Source organism: Ciconia boyciana, chromosome 2 (assembly GCF_034638445.1).
Source record: "Ciconia boyciana chromosome 2, ASM3463844v1, whole genome shotgun sequence".
Classification (NCBI taxonomy): Eukaryota; Metazoa; Chordata; class Aves; order Ciconiiformes; family Ciconiidae; genus Ciconia; species Ciconia boyciana.
In genome coordinates, this window is record NC_132935.1 from 53396723 (window position 1) to 53414407 (window position 17685).

At 42.5% G+C, this 17685-nt stretch overlaps 1 protein-coding gene across 3 annotated transcripts in view; it reads right to left on the minus strand.

Moving 5' to 3' along the window:
* Nucleotides 1-15116, minus strand: part of YES1 (YES proto-oncogene 1, Src family tyrosine kinase) — a 50727-nt gene extending 35611 nt beyond the window's left edge. The window contains exons 1-2 of one of the 3 annotated variants that reach the window (XM_072852670.1): nt 14963-15110; nt 1283-1492 (exon numbers count right to left, since the gene is read on the minus strand). The gene's annotated coding sequence lies outside the window, so the exon portion shown is untranslated. Of the gene's footprint in view, nt 1-1282; nt 1493-6953; nt 6975-14962 lie in introns of those variants that run through there. The other 2 variants (XM_072852669.1, XM_072852671.1) reach the window with 2 other exon arrangements.
* Nucleotides 15117-17685: the final 2569 nt, after the last annotated feature.

Sequence of the window (17685 nt, forward strand, 5' to 3'; positions counted from 1 at the left end):
AAAGAGATGTGAGCGTTGGGTTTTTTTCCTTAGAAGGTTTAAGTAGTATCTTTGGGAAGATCAATACCTTATAAAGATTTACTGTAACAGTAATACTGCAAACATTTAGTTGTATCAAAAGAACTCTCTTAGCTTTCCAGTCTGTAAATGATAGTTCCATAAATATGTGCTCCTGTGCAGTAGTAGCCATTACACTATTTAATAGCTGTCCTAATTACCAGAAAACACAAATGAGCTTGTGAAAACAGTTATTCATTTGCAAATGAGGTATTGTTCAAAGGGAAGTATAACTTTTAACATCTTGCTAGAAGACTGGAATTGTGAACTTCTACAGAAACTACAACAAACAACCAAGCAACTTGAGACAAGGACTAAACGAAGCCAATTTTCAATATATACAAGTATTTTTGTCCTCACCAATTGTGTGAAGTTGCAGGTTTTTTCACAAGGTTTCTAAGTGCCCCGTAAATTTCAAGTCCAAGTTCACCAATTTTTTTCTTCAGCATAACATTGACTTTCGTCTTATTTTCTATTCCTAAGTCCAAAGAACGAGTCCCATCTTACTAAACTGATCAGGTGCCTTTCTGAGAGGGAAGCTCAAATGCTAGGTTTCATTGTGACCATATTTCTATTGGTAATCTGTTAAAATTAAATATAATAGTGTGTTTAGATCCATATGCAACTGTTTCAGCTCCTTTTTCACCTCTGTATTTTGTATTAGTCTAACAGAAGTTTGTAGTTCTAACACCAACAGAACAACAGCATGGAGTCATCAATTCAGTACATTTAGTCAAATGTAGGGAGAAAAATGAAAACACCACCTTAGCACCACTGGTAAAGAGACCATTGGAGCAAGAATAGCATTCACATTCTAAGTTTTTACAGCATTAAGAAGAAAAAAAAATTACATTATCACAGATGTTGAAAAACCACCTTTCCAAATATGAGATTAAAACATTTCCTTGACTTAAAAGCCTCTGGTGCTGCTCAGTCTTCCAGGCAGCAGAGAAGTTAACAGTGCCCAACTCCTTGCCACTGCTGCCACAGGGGTGGGGAGAGGACACAACAGACAATAAAGCCACATACAGACTTGATATTAATAGCAGAAAGTGAAGAAACCCAAGAGAACAATGCAGTTGCAAAGAGGTGTCTCCCCTCTTCCCAAGTTGTCATAAGAAAGCTGGTAGAAACAACAACAACAACAAATTTGGCTGCCAAAACAAACAAAAATATTCTGCCTTTCAACACCTGTGTTTGGTTTCATTTCAACTACCACACTTACTGTTGTGGCCCTCTTAAATCCTTTCATGAAAATCACAGAACAGCTGAAGTTGGAAGGGACTTCTGGAGGTCGTCTACTCCAGCCCCCCTGCTCAAAGCCATGTCAACGACAGCAAGTTGCTCAGGGCTGTGTCCAGTTGGGTTTTGAGTTATCGCCAAGGACGGAGACTCCACAACTTTTTTGGTCCACCTGTTCCAGCATTCCATCACCCTTACAATAAAAAAAACCCACATTTTTTTCTTATGTTTAAATGGAATTTCCTGTATTACAATTTGTGCCCATTGACTCATGTCCTAGACAGCAGACGCTACTGAGAGGAGCCTGGCTCTGTCCTCTTTATTCCACCCCATCAGGTATTTATACACATAAGAGCCCCCTGAGCCTTCCCTCTCTTCTCCAGGCTGAGCAGCCCCAGCTCTCTCAGGCTTTCCTCACAGGAGAGATGCTCCAGGCCCTTAGTCATCTTAGTGGCTCTTTGCTGGTCTTTTTCCAGTATGTCCATGTCTCCCTTGTACTGGGCAGCCCAGAAGCAGACACAGCACTCCAGCTGTGGCCTCACCAGTGGTGAGCAGAGTGGAAGGATCACCTCCTCGACCTGCTGGTAACTCTTTTCCTAATGCATCCAGGACACCACTGGCCTTCTTTGCCGCAAGGGCACATTGCTGGCTCATGTACACCTTTTCCACCAGGACTCCCCGGTCCTTTTTTGCCAGGATGCTTTCCAGCCAGGCAGCCCCCAGCACGTACTGCTGCCTGAGGTTGTTTCTCCCCAGGGGCAGGACTTGGCATTTCCCTTTACTGAACTTCATGAGGTTCCTGTCAGCCAGTTCCTCCGGTCTATTGAGGTCCCTCTGCACAGCAGCACAACCCTCTGGTCTATCAACCACTCCTCATGGTTTTGTATCCTCTGAAAACTTGCTGAGGGTGCACCTCTGTGTGACCACCTGGGTCAGCAATGAAGGTGTGAAGTGGGACTGGTCCTGGTGTTGAGCCCTGGGGTACATCACTAGTGACTGGCCTCCAGCTGGACTTTGTGCCACTGATGGCAACCCGGTGAGCCTGGCAGTTCAGCCAGTTTCCAGTTGCCCTCACTGGTCACTCACCTGGTGTGTACTTCATCAGATTGTCTATGAGGATGCTACGGGAGACCGTGCCGAAAGCTGTACTGAAGTCAAGATAAACAACATCCACTGCTCTGCTCGCATCCACCCAGCCAGTCATCTCATCACAGAAGGTGGGCTAAGCATGATTTCCCCTTCATAAATCCATGCTGTGCTAACAACTCCCAATCACCTTCATATTTGGAAGTTATTCTAGCTCCTGTTCGTCATCTTTTCCAATCTAAATATTTTTTTTCTGATGTATACAATACACTTACTCATTAATAGTTGCATATCTACTAATTGGGATGTCCTTAAAACAACGAACAATCTCAGGGCACTGCTTAACCAACTACTTATTCCAGCCAGGCACTGAAATAACAATGCATCTTTTTTCTCCACAAATGTATCTAAACTAGTAGCAATGTTGTTGCAGCTGTAATGGCCTAATGATCTCAGAGAAGCAAGGAAAACACCCTCCTCCCCGCCCCCAAATACACACACTACCATCCGACCATCATGCCTGTAAGAATTTTTCTCTCCTTTAAAGTGAGCATTTTGTTAATAGCACCCTTTCTACACACCTAGTTTAATTCCCATATTTTGTCAGGCTCTTGACAGAAGTAGCTCCTTTTCTCAGTTTCCTGGCCTCCTTGAAACAGAGACATCAGGAATTTCAGGGAGCATCTTCTCCATATGCTTTTTTCCTTAATTTTTTTCACCTTCTCTGTTCCCTTCGGAAGTGCAGTGAAGACATATCAGACCCCAAAGTACGCTAAGAAAAGGCCTGTGCTTACGCTTATCGGGGAAGAAAGAATGCACAGCACTAAACCCTCTACATGCAAGCGATGGTGTACCTAGAAGGTAAGCATCCTTTCAACTTCCACTAAAAATGCATCAGAAAATGCTGGCCAGCAAAGCAGCGACGCAGTTTTCCTAAATTCTGTCCAATTCTAATGGATAACCCAGTAGTTGGTTTGGCTAAATGGCAGCTCAGCTCTGAAAGTCTTACAGTCATGGCAGGCTACAGTCGTGGTTTTATCCCGTATTATACATCCAACTAAGCGTTTCAAACACACGCTGTGACATTAAATAGAACTGGAAGAGCAGATTACAACATGAATCCCGTATTCTTTCACCAATTTAGTGATGTACTGCCAAAAAAAGAGTCCATTTTAAAAGCTGTGTTGTACATTTGGCCAGGACACATCCACTGTAGTTCCCACAGACCAAGGACGATCGTCTGACAACAGTTTCTGGGGTACTAATGCTCTCTGCAGCCAAGTGGTTGACTAAAATATTTTAAACAAATTTGGATATCCTCCCAATCAGATTATAACAATTTTCAGACAGCTGAAGCCCTGGGCCAACGCTAGTTGACAGCATCCATTTAAAAACTCTTTCACACTTGTGGAAAGTTAAATCAACTTGGCACCCTCTCTGGTAGTCAATTGTCTCCTTAAAGTATGAGCACTATTCATCCAAGTGAATTGCTGCATTAAGGGGACAGTTGGCTGGCATGGGGAGGACGGGACTGATTGACAATGCGCCTTAGTCACAAAGAAGTTGCAGCAAGAGTTTCTAAAAACCAAAAAGCAGTTAAGACCCTGAATAGACGAAGCTAGCTATGACGACAAAAGTACAGGATGTTTCCGGGAAGATGCTGGTGGTTCAATAAGCTTCCTAACTATGACTAATCTTAAAACAGTTCTTGTGTCTTGTTTTGTAAATTTAGCACCTCAAGTGTTTCAGAGAATTTCAGTTTACTACTTAACCCCTTAACACCAGCTAAATATTGCAGCAGCAGTTATTTGTGGATGGGTTTTTCGCAGAGCTACGTATGCTAAATGGCTGTGGATCTGCATTCTTCCCAAGGAGGGGATTTTACTTCACATGTGAAATGTTAATAGAGAAACACGGAGCAGCATTTAAGGACTCATTCTCAAATTATTCTAAGGAGATTACAATGTTCCAGCCCCCCTTCCCTTTGTGAAACTTCAAAGGGAAAGTACAAGAAAGCCATACAGTGCTTAGGTCAAAATAATCACACAGACCGTTTGAATCAATTCATGACCCCAACAGATACCAGAAGCACTGGAAGAAAAACTTGATACACAAGAGTGACAAACAACACATTTTACAAGTAGTATAGCAGAGTATTACATTAGTAATCACTATATTTGAGTTCATTTTTCAAATACTATTTCTTCATCATTTGTGTACACAATACCGTTGTGTAAAGCATAAAAAAAAAGATGCCAAAGGTGCTACTGTCTACTGTGGAAATCAGCAGGATTACTCTGGATGCCACTGGCAAACACACGGGATAACATCCAGTCCAGCTTTTGGTGTAAATGAATTACCGTACATGGATCCCTTTCAGCTACTTAAGGATAAACTGCTTGAACATTTACTAACAGTTTAGAAAGTGTTTCAGTTTTCTTGTGATAATTCTTATGCCACATAGACAAAGGAGTTCATACACAGATTCTAGCCTCTGTAAAACACTTGTAGTCAAAAATAAGTGACATCTTATTCACCGCTCAATGCAGTGAATTAGTATAACTGTACTGATTGGAAAAAGGGAAACTTCTTTGATTCAACTGCTAAATTAACCTAGCTGTTTGAGCTAACAGATCCAATTTCATTGCCTGTAAAGGCAGGCCACGCTTCTTTGTTTTCATTTTATATTCCAATGAAGTCTACTTCAATAGAGTTGCCTCCACTTATCCCGTAGGACAATTTGGTCCTTTTGTGTAAAACTAATCCAGCTCTCCCTGAAGTCAAGGGGAATTTTGCACTTGACTTCACTGTGAAAAAGGATCAGGTCCTAGAACAGCAATGTTAAAATATCTGTAAATAAAAATAATTCAGATTTTTCCACTTCCTAATGAGCTAAAACCAAAATAACAACAAAAAAGGGCCAATTGAGTTGATGAAACAAACAACTAAAAAATGGAAAAAAGTCTGATTTCCATTTCAGTTTAAAGCATGTGAAAAGTTGTTTTACATGGCAAGGATTTTTTAAAAAATAATATAATCCCATTCGTATGTACCGACTGTAACACTGTACAATCTAATGCCTCTGCCTCACCTTTTCAGTTTCAGGGGAACTGAGGGGGAAAACGTAACAATCCCCCAACTCTAGGAAACACTTTAAGAGAAGCAACAGTTTAATGGCATGGTTTCCAAGCTGTAGAAATCATGCAGCAGTAACACTTACAAACTTTTCAATTCCCTGTCAGGGCAGTTAGGCTTTCCTCCAGAATGTCTTAAACTGTGATTAGTCCACTGGCTCAAAAGTTTTGGCAGGTTACGCTGTCGGCCTGCAGATGATTTGACTCAGACGTCTAAATTATTTGGTTACCTGGGTATGCTATGCTACATACAATGCAGTAAACAATGTCTATTTCTAAGTATTTGTACAATAGCAAAAATAAAATACAACAGACCTGCACAGCCAAATTAAGTCATATGCTAACTGACCACATGCATGTTATAATGGAAAGCTACCCTTCCAATGGCATTTTTTTAATATTTAAAGTGGATAAAGAAATCTTTTTTAAAATTGTAACATCAATTTATATTAAGACCCAAATTTACTGTTAGGATAATCTATATTAAATTTAAAAACTATTCAAACTATGTTAGCCACCAAAATTTTAAACAAATTCAAACCACCAAACCAGCAGAGCTCATTCATAACCACCTGGAATCAGAATTTGAACACCTAAATACCTGAAGTAACATAAGCTGTTACAAGTGTAGAAGATCCCACCTCCAATTAATATTATTTAGATATTGGTTCTTTAGAATCTGAGAAACATTTAGGGAAGATAAAGTTAAAAGACAGAGGAGAGATTTTTGTTCATATTTTCAAAGAAAACAAAAACTTGCAAGTATGAGTTTATTCATTCTAACCTTAGAGGTTTTGGTGACCAAAATTAATTGACAAGTTAAGGCTATCATTCCCTTTTGTAAATAAATCCATCAGATTTAAAACAAAATGTGTTTTGCATTTAGAATTATCACCTTCTATATCCTTATCTAAAAGGCAACATATTATTAACTTGTACCTTAAAATGTCATGCTGGTTATTTATATGAATTTAAATCAGAATTACCATTCAAATGCCACTGAACACAAATAGTGATATATACAGCTTAAAAGAATTATTAAGATGCTTTATTATTACATTAAACACAGACGTAGAAAATCCATGCCCTGGGCAAAAAGCTAACAAGATTAGTGTAAACCTAATATATAGTTAGAGTCAACGTATTTTACTGACCAGTAAGACTCAGTCTCTTTCTCTGGGAAAAGAATGAAGAGCACAAGTGCAAAACTAAGTTAAAATAATAATTTAAAATAACCATATAAAATCAAGGTGTTAATGCTTGTTAATGTAAGTCACTCTGTATTAACTTGGCTATGGTTTCACCATGTATGCACTGAATTTAAATAGTATTCTGAAGGTATGTCTGACCTAAGCTAAGGGGAGGGAGGTAATCAAAGAGCCCTAGATTTAATAACCAATGCAAATTAATTCCAGAATATTTAAATACACCTACTTTGTATGAACAAGTCAAACGTTTCCAGGGAAATAATTTTTCATCTATAAACTATCACTTGTCTCATTTTACGTACATCATGATAGCCTGAATCAATCAGTTCTACAGGTTTCCACAGCGTACAAGCTAAGAAATATTTCCTAAAATGAAAAAGGAGATTGATATCTTTAGCAAATTACATAATATATGTAATTATTCAGCAAGCTATTTTGAAAGCTTATCACTTTAAATAACCTCAACCACTATCATTTATGAATTGTTTTATTTTAAGGGTATGACTGTACTTAAAATACAGTACAGAACTATACTTGACAGTAAAAAAAGCAAACATCCGTATTACTATTGCATCTTAGCCTCTAAAGCCATATACATGTCAGCATTTAATTTTTGTCTTCTGAAGTTGAGAATTTTGTAGTTGCATTTTGCTCACTCATTTGAAAACCACAGAACTAAAACAAAAAAAACCAAAACCCAAAACGAAACCATAACCCTTTTTTTTACCCCCTACAGAATATTAATGCAATACTTACTTTTCAGGCTTGAAAAAGTGTGGCTGCTGAGAAAAGAAATTTTAGTAAGGAGAATTTTTCCAACTGACTAGTAGTAACAGCTCAGGAATCATCCTCGTTTTCCCTTCTCTTTTCTTCATGGGTAACTGTTTTCAAAAGGAATAGTATTTTGCTCTATGCCGTAAGTGTTCCTGAATAGAGTATTTAACTTTACTATGAAAACAGAATTGAACATGGGTGTCCACAGTGAAACTAGTATACTCTTTTTCTCTCTCCAGTGCATGATTTTCAGTTAGGTACAGATGAACTGATCTGGCCAATACTACTATAACCTTTAATAATCCTTTAAACAAATATTTAACATCAGGATCAGGTAAACAAACCCCTCCCTGTCTTTGCTTTCAGGACTTTGTCATTCTATTAATGCATCTTCTACCTAGAACTTATTGGGGGGGGGACACCCAAGAAACAAAAACAAAGAACATACTTCAGCAAAAATCCCAAATATCACAGGCTTTAGAAACCAGAGAGCACACTTACATTTTAATATATTACTGCTGGAAGAAAACCTGAATACTTTTTATTTAAAACAGGCAGAATCAGAACTGCCATCTGTGGCTGAAAGAACCCATTCTGAAATGTTCCCTTTAACTAGTCTTCCAAAAACTCTTACTTGAGACATTAAGAATTTCTCCTGAAGGGGGGGGGAGGGTGTAAAAAAAGAGAGACATTTGCCTAGATGGACTTCTGGTTTGATTCATGACAGCTGTTCTTTCAGTAGGCTTTACTTAATGAACATGTGCATCAAAGAGGAGAAGCACTGTTAAGATTTAAGATAAAAACCAACCAAACAAGAAAACCACAAGTCTTCCCTCTCCATGCAGTATGGGACAGCCTTCTCACAAAAATGATACGCAACTCAGCTGGGCTAGTCATCACACAAAGTAGAAAATGGTCTTTGCCATACAGATCTTATCTAAGCCTTGCATAAATTTGCATTAGGAAAAAGAAAAAAACCCCAATGTTTTCAGGTTCACTTGTCACTGAAGCATTGCAAGATTTTCTATTAAGAGAAATTATCTACAAGTGCATAAGATGCACTATTACATATGTTTGCAGCTTCATAATAGCACCAAAATAAGTTCACACCTCTAAGGAAATGTGGAGTACTTGAACTGAGCTACTGGAATTGGAGCTAGTCACAAATACAAAACACTATGTATCAACAAAGCCACCAGAAGTAGTAAAATATTCTGCTGGTACATTCTGTTTCCAGCTCAAGAAGTTATGGGAAAGGGGGGACAAAACACCCACTTTTATCACCATAAGCTCTCCTCCCATTTAATCTCACCCTTGCTTAGTCCTCACATGAATAAAAATGACACATCTTTACAGATTTTTAAAATGTGAAGTTTGCTATTAGGTTTGGTGCAGACTTTAAATTTTTAAGATGTTTGGAGACCACTGTTTTATACAAATTTCAGACCTACACATCACACTTAATTCTCTGTTTCAGACTAACCTTGTTAAACTTTTAACTGAAACACTACAAATTTTGCCTGTTAATATGTTTCTGAAGACCTCCATTGGGAAATCAGTAAGGTAGGGTTTTAATCTCAAACTGCAGACATTCAGAAAAACAGGATCAAAATCAAGGCAAAGAAAGGAGATATAAGAGAAGTGAAAAAAATAACTTGGAAGATGTATTACTAAACTCATTGACTGGTTTTAAACACTTTACAATGAAATACAGAACTCTGTATTTATGTTTAGATTTCCTTCCTCAACAACAGCTCTTTGTTAATGTTTTCTTTCCCACAGTTTGGCAACTGAATGCTCGTTTCAGATGAATAGATATTTTGAAAAAAAGAATATTTTCTAGACATTAATTCTATATTCATTTTTCAATGGAGCATGCTTTGACCCAAACCTTAACAGAGTTGCTCATCTTTGAGGCACATGTTCATTAAGTTAAGCCTATTGAAAGACCAACTGTTACGAATCAGACCAACAGACCATCTAGCCCAAATACCTCTGAGTCAGACCAGAGGTCCACCACTGGTCCCTGCCATCTGAGACGCTGGACAATACTGGATACTCAGGAAGGGAGCCTAAGAACCAGGAAAGCCTGCGGCCATGCTATCCTTGGCACAGCCTTGCAGCTTCTGGACGTTGGGGTGCTGTTGCTAGCAAAAGAGAGTATTTGTGTTAAAGCAGCTAAGCTGGTAAAAACCAACTAGAAACAGGAAGAGTGTGGAAAGGAAGAGTAAAGTATACAGAAGGACTTTGGAGGGGTTTTTTTGATTCTTCTGTGGTTACAAGTGTAGGTCACGATTTTAGTTTCCAATAAAGTCTTATTGAAAAGCAAGAAGATACACGTAACAACTCAGACCTATTTTTCCCTCGTCACGTTTAAGCATAAATATTAATTTTGTTATCTAACGTACTTAAAATAACTAATTAAAACAGGATTGTTCAGTATTAATTTGTTTTAAGTCTTCTTTTCCTGGCTGACTGCCAAAACAGTTATAATGCTATACAATTGCAATACACAAGAGATTCACAGTACCCTCTAATTACTCTTTAAATACCTCGCACAAGCATTGCCTTTTCTTACAATCGTGAGGGCATTAAGTATGGTTGAAAATTGCAAAGCCTTTAGCACAGATACTGTATTTTTCTTCCTGAAGCTGAACTTTACTCGCACCATCAGAAAGTTTGCCTGAACTACAAGGCAAACATTTGGAATGGTACTGAACACGAACACCGTCCTCCACTCCAACCCTTCTTTTGCTACAGGGCCATCAGTCCTGGTAAGCATACCTGAGACCCAACAGCATTTATGCTCCGTCATTCACACCATGAATAAAACACTATTAGTGTCTCAGCTTTGCAAGATTAGAAGGTGCTTTGGGCATGTGCAAACAAAGGAAATTAACCCCACTGAACCAAAGTCTTCCAATATGAAGACTGACTTTAAGTATCTGATTAAGGCCACAAAATGCTCCTGAAAGTTTCCCCAGAAACAAGTTAAAGGCCCTGATCTACAAAAAATTACCTATGTGTGTGTGTTTACTCAACAACTTCACTGTCAATAGAAGTAAGTGAAGTTATTCACTTTTGTAAGCCTGGTCTAGCTGATCCTAAAATATGAACTGATGGGGTGGCTCGAAGCCTCTGAAGAATCATTTGTTTTTCCCAGACTCCTCTAGACTTCTGGCATGAAGAAAACCACAGAAAGATTTATCTTAAGACACAGAAGTTTTCCATTCCCCTGAAATACCAATTTGAAAGACAAATTATTTGAAATTCAGTAGCACCATCAGAATTTACATAAACATTTAAGATAATAGATGTAGTCAATATAGATAAGAGTCTCGTATAACACTATTATAATAGCATTTGCTTTCCAAAAATACAAAGATAAAATACAGCCAGGTTAACAAAAAAAGTTATCTAATTTCCTATGCAACATCTTAAGAGTACTCAGGAAGCTGAAATACAGATAACGCCAATCTGAGGTTTTAGCGGTCAGTACTTCCTCATCACTCTCCAACCATACCCTGTAACATTACCTAACACTACAGTCAAGAAAAATTGAAACAAAACCCCAGTCTCGGCCTCAACAGTCAATGCAGCCAAGGATCCGCTTACCAACGATCCCTAAGCAGTATCCCGCTGGGCTGTGGGGCTCGGATACAAGCCAGGGCTAGCAGTCCTCGCAGGAGACCCTCAGCTCAAGGGCTCATTTCAGCCGAGCGTGACTTTGATCCACTGACTTTTGGGGCACGGTGTGAAACCTGGTGCCCTATGCAGGTGCCTACCCCGAGTAACAACAGAAAGAGTATTTCTGATCCTGTTTCCAGTTATCCTTTAAATTTTTAAAGAATAGGTGTTTAAATCTAAAAGGAACAAAACTCATGCAAAGGTAATGACGTTTACTTACTTCTAGCATTAATGTTACTATCATCTTGATCTTGCACTCAGCCGTGCACGTTGCTTTTACCTAAGGGTGCAGTCCCACTTGTTTCAATAACTTGCTTGGGTGCCAGTTTCTGCTTTGATGCACTGGCACCATTAAGGATAAACCCCCATAGGTGGAAATGGCAGTAAGAATGACCTCTTAAAACCTAAAATTAAACTTGCCCTACAGTTAGTTGACAGCATCTTTTCAATATGACTTTTCCCCCGCTAAATTCAGCATACACATGGGAATTTGTCCAGGTTTGCCTTCAAAACCTGGCAATTGATAATACAATCTGGAACCCTGCAGCTCTAAGTCATTGGTTTGAATGCAGCCAGGGACTATAGTGATTGAAAGAAGTTACCATATGGCAACTGTAAAGCAGTTTGTATTAAAAAAAAAAAAAAAGAATTAGTGGCTGCCACATCATAAAATCCATCACTATAAAGCAGCATCTTACTGGCATTCTCAAGGAGAACAAAAATTAAATAAATGCCAAGACTGAGCTATCTACTTGTATTCAGACATGGTTCGTCCAGGACAGAAACTAAACCATACCGTTACAGTAGTTTGATTTTTGAGGGAGAAATGTAGTTTCTCAATCTGTTCTGCCAACTAGCAGAGGACTTCCAGTACTAGAAGCCCAAAAGCTTTCACAACGGCTTCACAGAAGCCACAGACTGTGTATGTATGCATGGAAGGTGTCTTATCTGGAAAAGGCTGCTTAATGTGACACAGCAGAATAAGGAAGCATTCCTAAAGTGTTCTTTGTGTTAATACTGACACCAATTTTTAAATTAACATCAAGGTAGCTCACTCAAACTGTGATCAAAGTACGAGGCAAGACAGTTGGATCCAAGTAGGGAATACAGATGAAAGAACGTATTTCTTTTAACTAACGGTTTGAACACAAGGAATTATCTACTGAAAATATACAGTTTTTGTCCGCAGACAGCACATATAGAAAAGTAAAACCATGAGCTACTTTGTTCATAAAGTAAACTTTGACCACATAAACTGACATATACCACACCGTAGACTTTCACATCACTGTCACATGACGGCCATCCTTTATCAGAGTGAACAGAGTGCTGATTTTATTCTTCGGGAGCTGCAGGAAGTACACAAAGCTCAAAATAAAGAATATTCTTCTAGTGCAAAGCGTAGTTCTCTGCTCTGCTACATGAATATTGATAAAAAAACTACATTGTGAACTGCAGATTTTCAATAATTCTGTTACACAGTATGCAGCACACCAAAGACTTATTAAGTATTTTTCTAGTGATTTCAAATAATGTAGCAATTTAAATATACTTTCAATTTCATTCGTTTCATACCCAAAGAACTGTTGTTAGGTAATAAATATTCCCCTGAAAATCTCTCTTTATAATACGAAATACAGATTAAAGCTACCTTGGGCTCACTACTCTCATTCCAAATAAAGTTCTCCAGATTTCAAAGAGTGGTACTGGGGTCCAGATATTAAAAAGTTATTGAAAACTGGGCAAGTAGCTCTGCAAGCAGCAAAACCAGTGAGGCCCCATTTCCTGCATCAATTTCCAGCGTGAGACAAGCGTTGACGTGAACTCTCCGGTGTGCAGGTTAAGAGCTCTTTTTCTACCTGGCTTCTTTACTTTCACAAATTTTGCAGAAATGCTCACCTGGGAGACCTCTGCTGCCAAATTTGTTTGAAATTGGCTTACAGCCAGAAGAGTTATTAGGGGGACTGGTGAGCACACAGGTGCTGCCGTTGCACTTGAGCTGCACCTCCTGAGAAAATAAAGCTAACGAAACCTGCGGAATAATTACTGGCAATCGCTGCTACTAACTATCATGATCATTTTACACGCCTGGTATCGTTGGATCTTTTTCTTTGAAATTCAGCACAGTGCCAGTGCTGCTCTCTTTCTGTTCCCATCACAGATGCTACCTCATTCCGAAATTAACCCCAACGCCCTGGCTGTGCAAAACACACCCGTAGTCTCCGCTCTATGCCCATGTTCAGCAGGAACCTCCTTATAGCTAAGTTTACAGACACGCATCAGACACATGAGTGGAAGTGCAAGGTTTTTGTTTTTGTTGTCTGCAAAGGAACAGTTCTTACATCTATGAAGCCTGCAGAAATATAGAGTTATGGCAAAACTGTACTACTGACAGAGATACTGCAAGTGTAACTGACAAGGCAAATTTATTAGAAATCCCTCTTCAAGGGCTTACTTTCCACAAATGAAAGAAAAAGACTCTGAGGTAAACTTTCCTATCTTGCTTCTCTGACTCAAGGTCAATTTTGCTTGCAAAATTTGCCTGAAATTTCATTCAGCTGTCTATGAATTATTAAGAGAAAGACAATACACCTTCCTTAGCAACATGCTCCAAGTTTTAAACTAGTTTTGGATCATTCTGCCAGTTTAAGTAAATCCAAGCATCTATTTTTTAATTAACGACCAGCCTCTGCTTAGGGTTAAATCCAGCAGGTACACCTGAATACACCTTCTTAACAACCATGAGGTTCGGAAATATTTATAACCTAGCTTTCCCAATGCAAGGTGGCCCCTACCCACTTGCATACCAGACATCTGGAATGGACCAGCCTGAAATGAATGCGATAAACCTGTATATTTGTAATGCTGTATAATGGAGAAGACCCACTAGCCCTTGGCCTGAGGGATGTGCGCACAACTTTAGGCACAGCAAGCCTGAGGGTCCACAGAGCCCAGAAAGTCAGGCGCAGCCTCCGCAGGAACGGGGGCCCGCCTGGGTCCAACACATTTTTTTTTAACGGTAAGGAAGATGAGGAGGCTTGATGAAGTGTGATGACTGAACATTTAAATTAATGACTCAGAAATTTAAAGCAGTCGTGTTCCTGCTCGATGCAGGGATACAAACCAGAAAAGTGAGGGGGAAAAAAAAAGAAAATAAAATAATTCCACGCAGGCCAAGCTACGGGCGACTCGCAAATCAGTTTCCTGAATTTCGCTCTTTTACATCCTCCGGCCCCGGCCGGCTGTGCCGAGCGGTGCCGGCACTCGGCTGCCTGCGCCCGGGAGCTGAGCCGGGACCGGCTCACGCCGAGCGCCAACGCGGGCGGCGAACGCCGCCACCGGGAAACGAGCAACCGCCCCGCGACGGCGGCAGCCAGGCGCGAAGGGGCCGCGGCGGGAGCCCGGCGGCGGGGGCCTCCCCTCACAAACTTGCTCCCCTCCGCCCGCCCCCCGCAGCCAGCCCAGCCCAGCCCAGCCCAGCCCAGCCCCGGGCGGCGCGCAGCGCCGCGGCTCCCGCCCGCCCGCCGCCGCCCGACCCCTCGGCCCCGCGGGTGGGGGCTCGGGCCCCGAAGAAAGTTGCCGAGAAACTTTCTGCAGAGGAAGGGGCCGGGGGTGAGGGACGTCCCCCCACCCCGGGGCGCGGCGGCGGGGCCGCCCGGCGGGGAGAGGCCGGGGGCGGGTAGCCGGGGCCTAGCGCCTCGGCAGGCGCCGCCGCCGCCATCGCGGCCGCCTCTCCCGCGGGGCGGGGGAGCGGGGACGCGGCCGGGTCCTCACCTGCCTCTCCTCGGCGTGGCGGGTGGGAGAAGGAAGGGGGGGAGGGAAGGAAGCGGGGCCCCCCCCGCTCCTCCCGGAGCCGCGGCGACCCGGGGAGGGAAGGGGGGGAGGAGGGGAAGGGAGGAGGGACGAGGAGCAGGAGGAGGGAGCCGGGCGCTCCGGTGCGTGCGGGGAGCCGGAGCCTCGCTGCGGGAGGAGGAGACTCCCCGCCCCTACGGCCGGGCTCTCCGGCGGGCACCGCGGCCCCTCCTCCGCGGCGCGCTTCCCCCCGCCCCGCGGCCGCCCCATGCGCCCCGGGCCAGGCTCGCCGCGCCTCCCGGCCGGGGCAGCGACTCCGCACCCGAGGCGGAGGCCGCGGGGTGGAGCCGGGCGGTCCCCGCGGAGCCGAGCTGGCGGCGGCGGCCCCCTCCTCCGCGCCGCTGCGCACGGAGCCAACATGGTGGAGACGCGCGGAGCGGCCGCTCCCCCGGCGGCCCCGCTGTGCGGGGGCGGTGAGGAGGGAGTCGGGGCTTGCCCTGCCCTGCGCTGCCCCGCGGCTTCGGGTGCGAGGCGCAGGCCGCGGCTCGGCCGAGGGCAGCCGCCTACCCCCGTTCTTGTCTCCGCGGGCTGGACCCGGGGTTGGGTCGCGGGACCCTTGTCGGGGTGGGTACGGGGGGACGGCCGAGCTGCTTCCCCCGCCTCCCGCCGTGTCGGGCGGGTGACCTCGGTAAGCCTCTCGACAGAGAAGCTGAACCTGAAAGATTTCGGCAGCGGAGCCCTTCGGCGTGGTGTGGGAAAGGCGAACAAAAATAACTTTAAAATTCCTCAGCCAGGCATCTCCAGGTGGGCCACGGCTTAGGCTTGGTGAATTTGATTTCTCTGGGTCAGACGGATGCAGAACGATCCTTGTGAAGCATGGGACCTGCGGGGCTGAGGGTCCTGCAGGGACTGCAGCAGCAGGCGTGGAGCAGCGCTTGCGGCTCGGGAAAGCCCAGTGCTGCACCGCGGAATAAACCGGTCGCCCAAACACTGAGCAAACAAAGAACAAGCCTGTAAATAACGCACCACTAACTCCGTGGTATTTTATGTTACGGGTTTCCCACTCATTGCAATTCCAGAAGTCAGCGTTTCGCATTTTAGGAAATAAAAAATTGGATTTGTGTCAAGGTGGGCTTCACGGAGAAAGGTCGTTCAAATGCAGCTAGCCTTCAGAATTGCAGACTGCAGGAGGAAGCGAAAGAAAAGAAAAAAAAAATAACCCTAAAGAACCAAAGTTAGTGAAGTTTACATGGGCGAATCGGCAGTTCTCATTCAGCATTATCTTTTATTGTTTTCAGCTCTCTAATAGTCAAATTTGGTACTGGAATAGTATTTATATCTCTTGCCTCTTTATTTGGTTCAAAGGCTGAATATAAAACAGTAATTGTATTGATCACTAATGATAATTGATATGTTTTTAACCTTAAAAAAAACCTGAAACAGGGTCTCCAGTTTATCTTCCAGGCAATGCTGCGGAGTAAAGCCATTTGTATTTTTTAATTTAAGATAAAGCAAATACATGTATTTGCTTTTACAGGACCATAAAGACATTAAGCAGTTAACAAAATACAAAAAAGCAAAAGTGTTTTAGGTTTGGAGACTCCTTACCATAAATCGTACTCATGTAATCCTGTTAGAGTGGTGAAGTTTATCATGTTCCTGTTCTGTCAGGAGCCTAAATCACATTATACAGAATTGATTTTTAATTTAGAAATCAACAGCGAGTTTTACAGATTGACCTGGGCGATGAATTACTTAACTGAGGAGGAGTGTTTGCAGACTGGTGGGAGCTCTGGGTCTGCCACGGCTTCACAACACCGGCCGAGCTTACGGTGGTCTCGAGTGAGAGCCAGGTTTGACCTCCAGTATCAGTTCTGGGTTTTTTATACCCAGGCAAGTATTGCTGCATGGTTAATTTTACAGCACAAATGGTAAAACTTGCATATCTGAAAAACAGAATGAGCCCTAAGTATGTCATCATCTTGATTATGTTTCTAAGTTACTTATTTTTCTTAAGAAATTTTTCGGCATTGGGCTAAAGCTTTATAGTTAGAGGCATATTGGCTCTTGCCAGCTGTTACTGTAATTTGACTTCTAGGTTTCAGGCCCGGGGTGGATGGATGGGAGTACATAGCTGTCCTTTCTCCCAGCACCTGGCTGTGCCCCTGTGGTACCAAAAGGTTTGTTGGGATTCTCAGTCCATCACACCTCTCCCATTGCTTTCTCTCCTTCTCACCAATATAAGGAATGAATTGGTGGGTTTCTGAAAGACTGAGCAGTTAACTGTGGCCTCTGCTTGCTGTCTGACATACGTATATGCGTGCCATCGGCTGCCACGGATAGTACTGGGGCTGCACCAGCGATCAACTTTGGTCAATAGTGGAGAGACTGGCACACTTAATTTCAAGCACAGTGTGATTAAAATAGCAGAGCAGTTGGGAAGAAGATGAGATGACCAGTCTCATAACTGAGAACAAGCTCAGAACCACACCATATGGGTGTGAAAGAATAGATGAGGGTTTCAGTCTGGAGTCTTGGAGGCCAGACATGCCTTCATTGCAGTGGAAAAATTGGCTGCTGCTTAAATTGTCTTGCACTTGTTACTGACAGTCTGAGTGTTCCTCATTTTTATAAGGAAATGTTGAACAGGTGACTTAAAACCATCAAACTGCTGGTGGTTCAGTCTGTTTAATCCTGCACTGGAG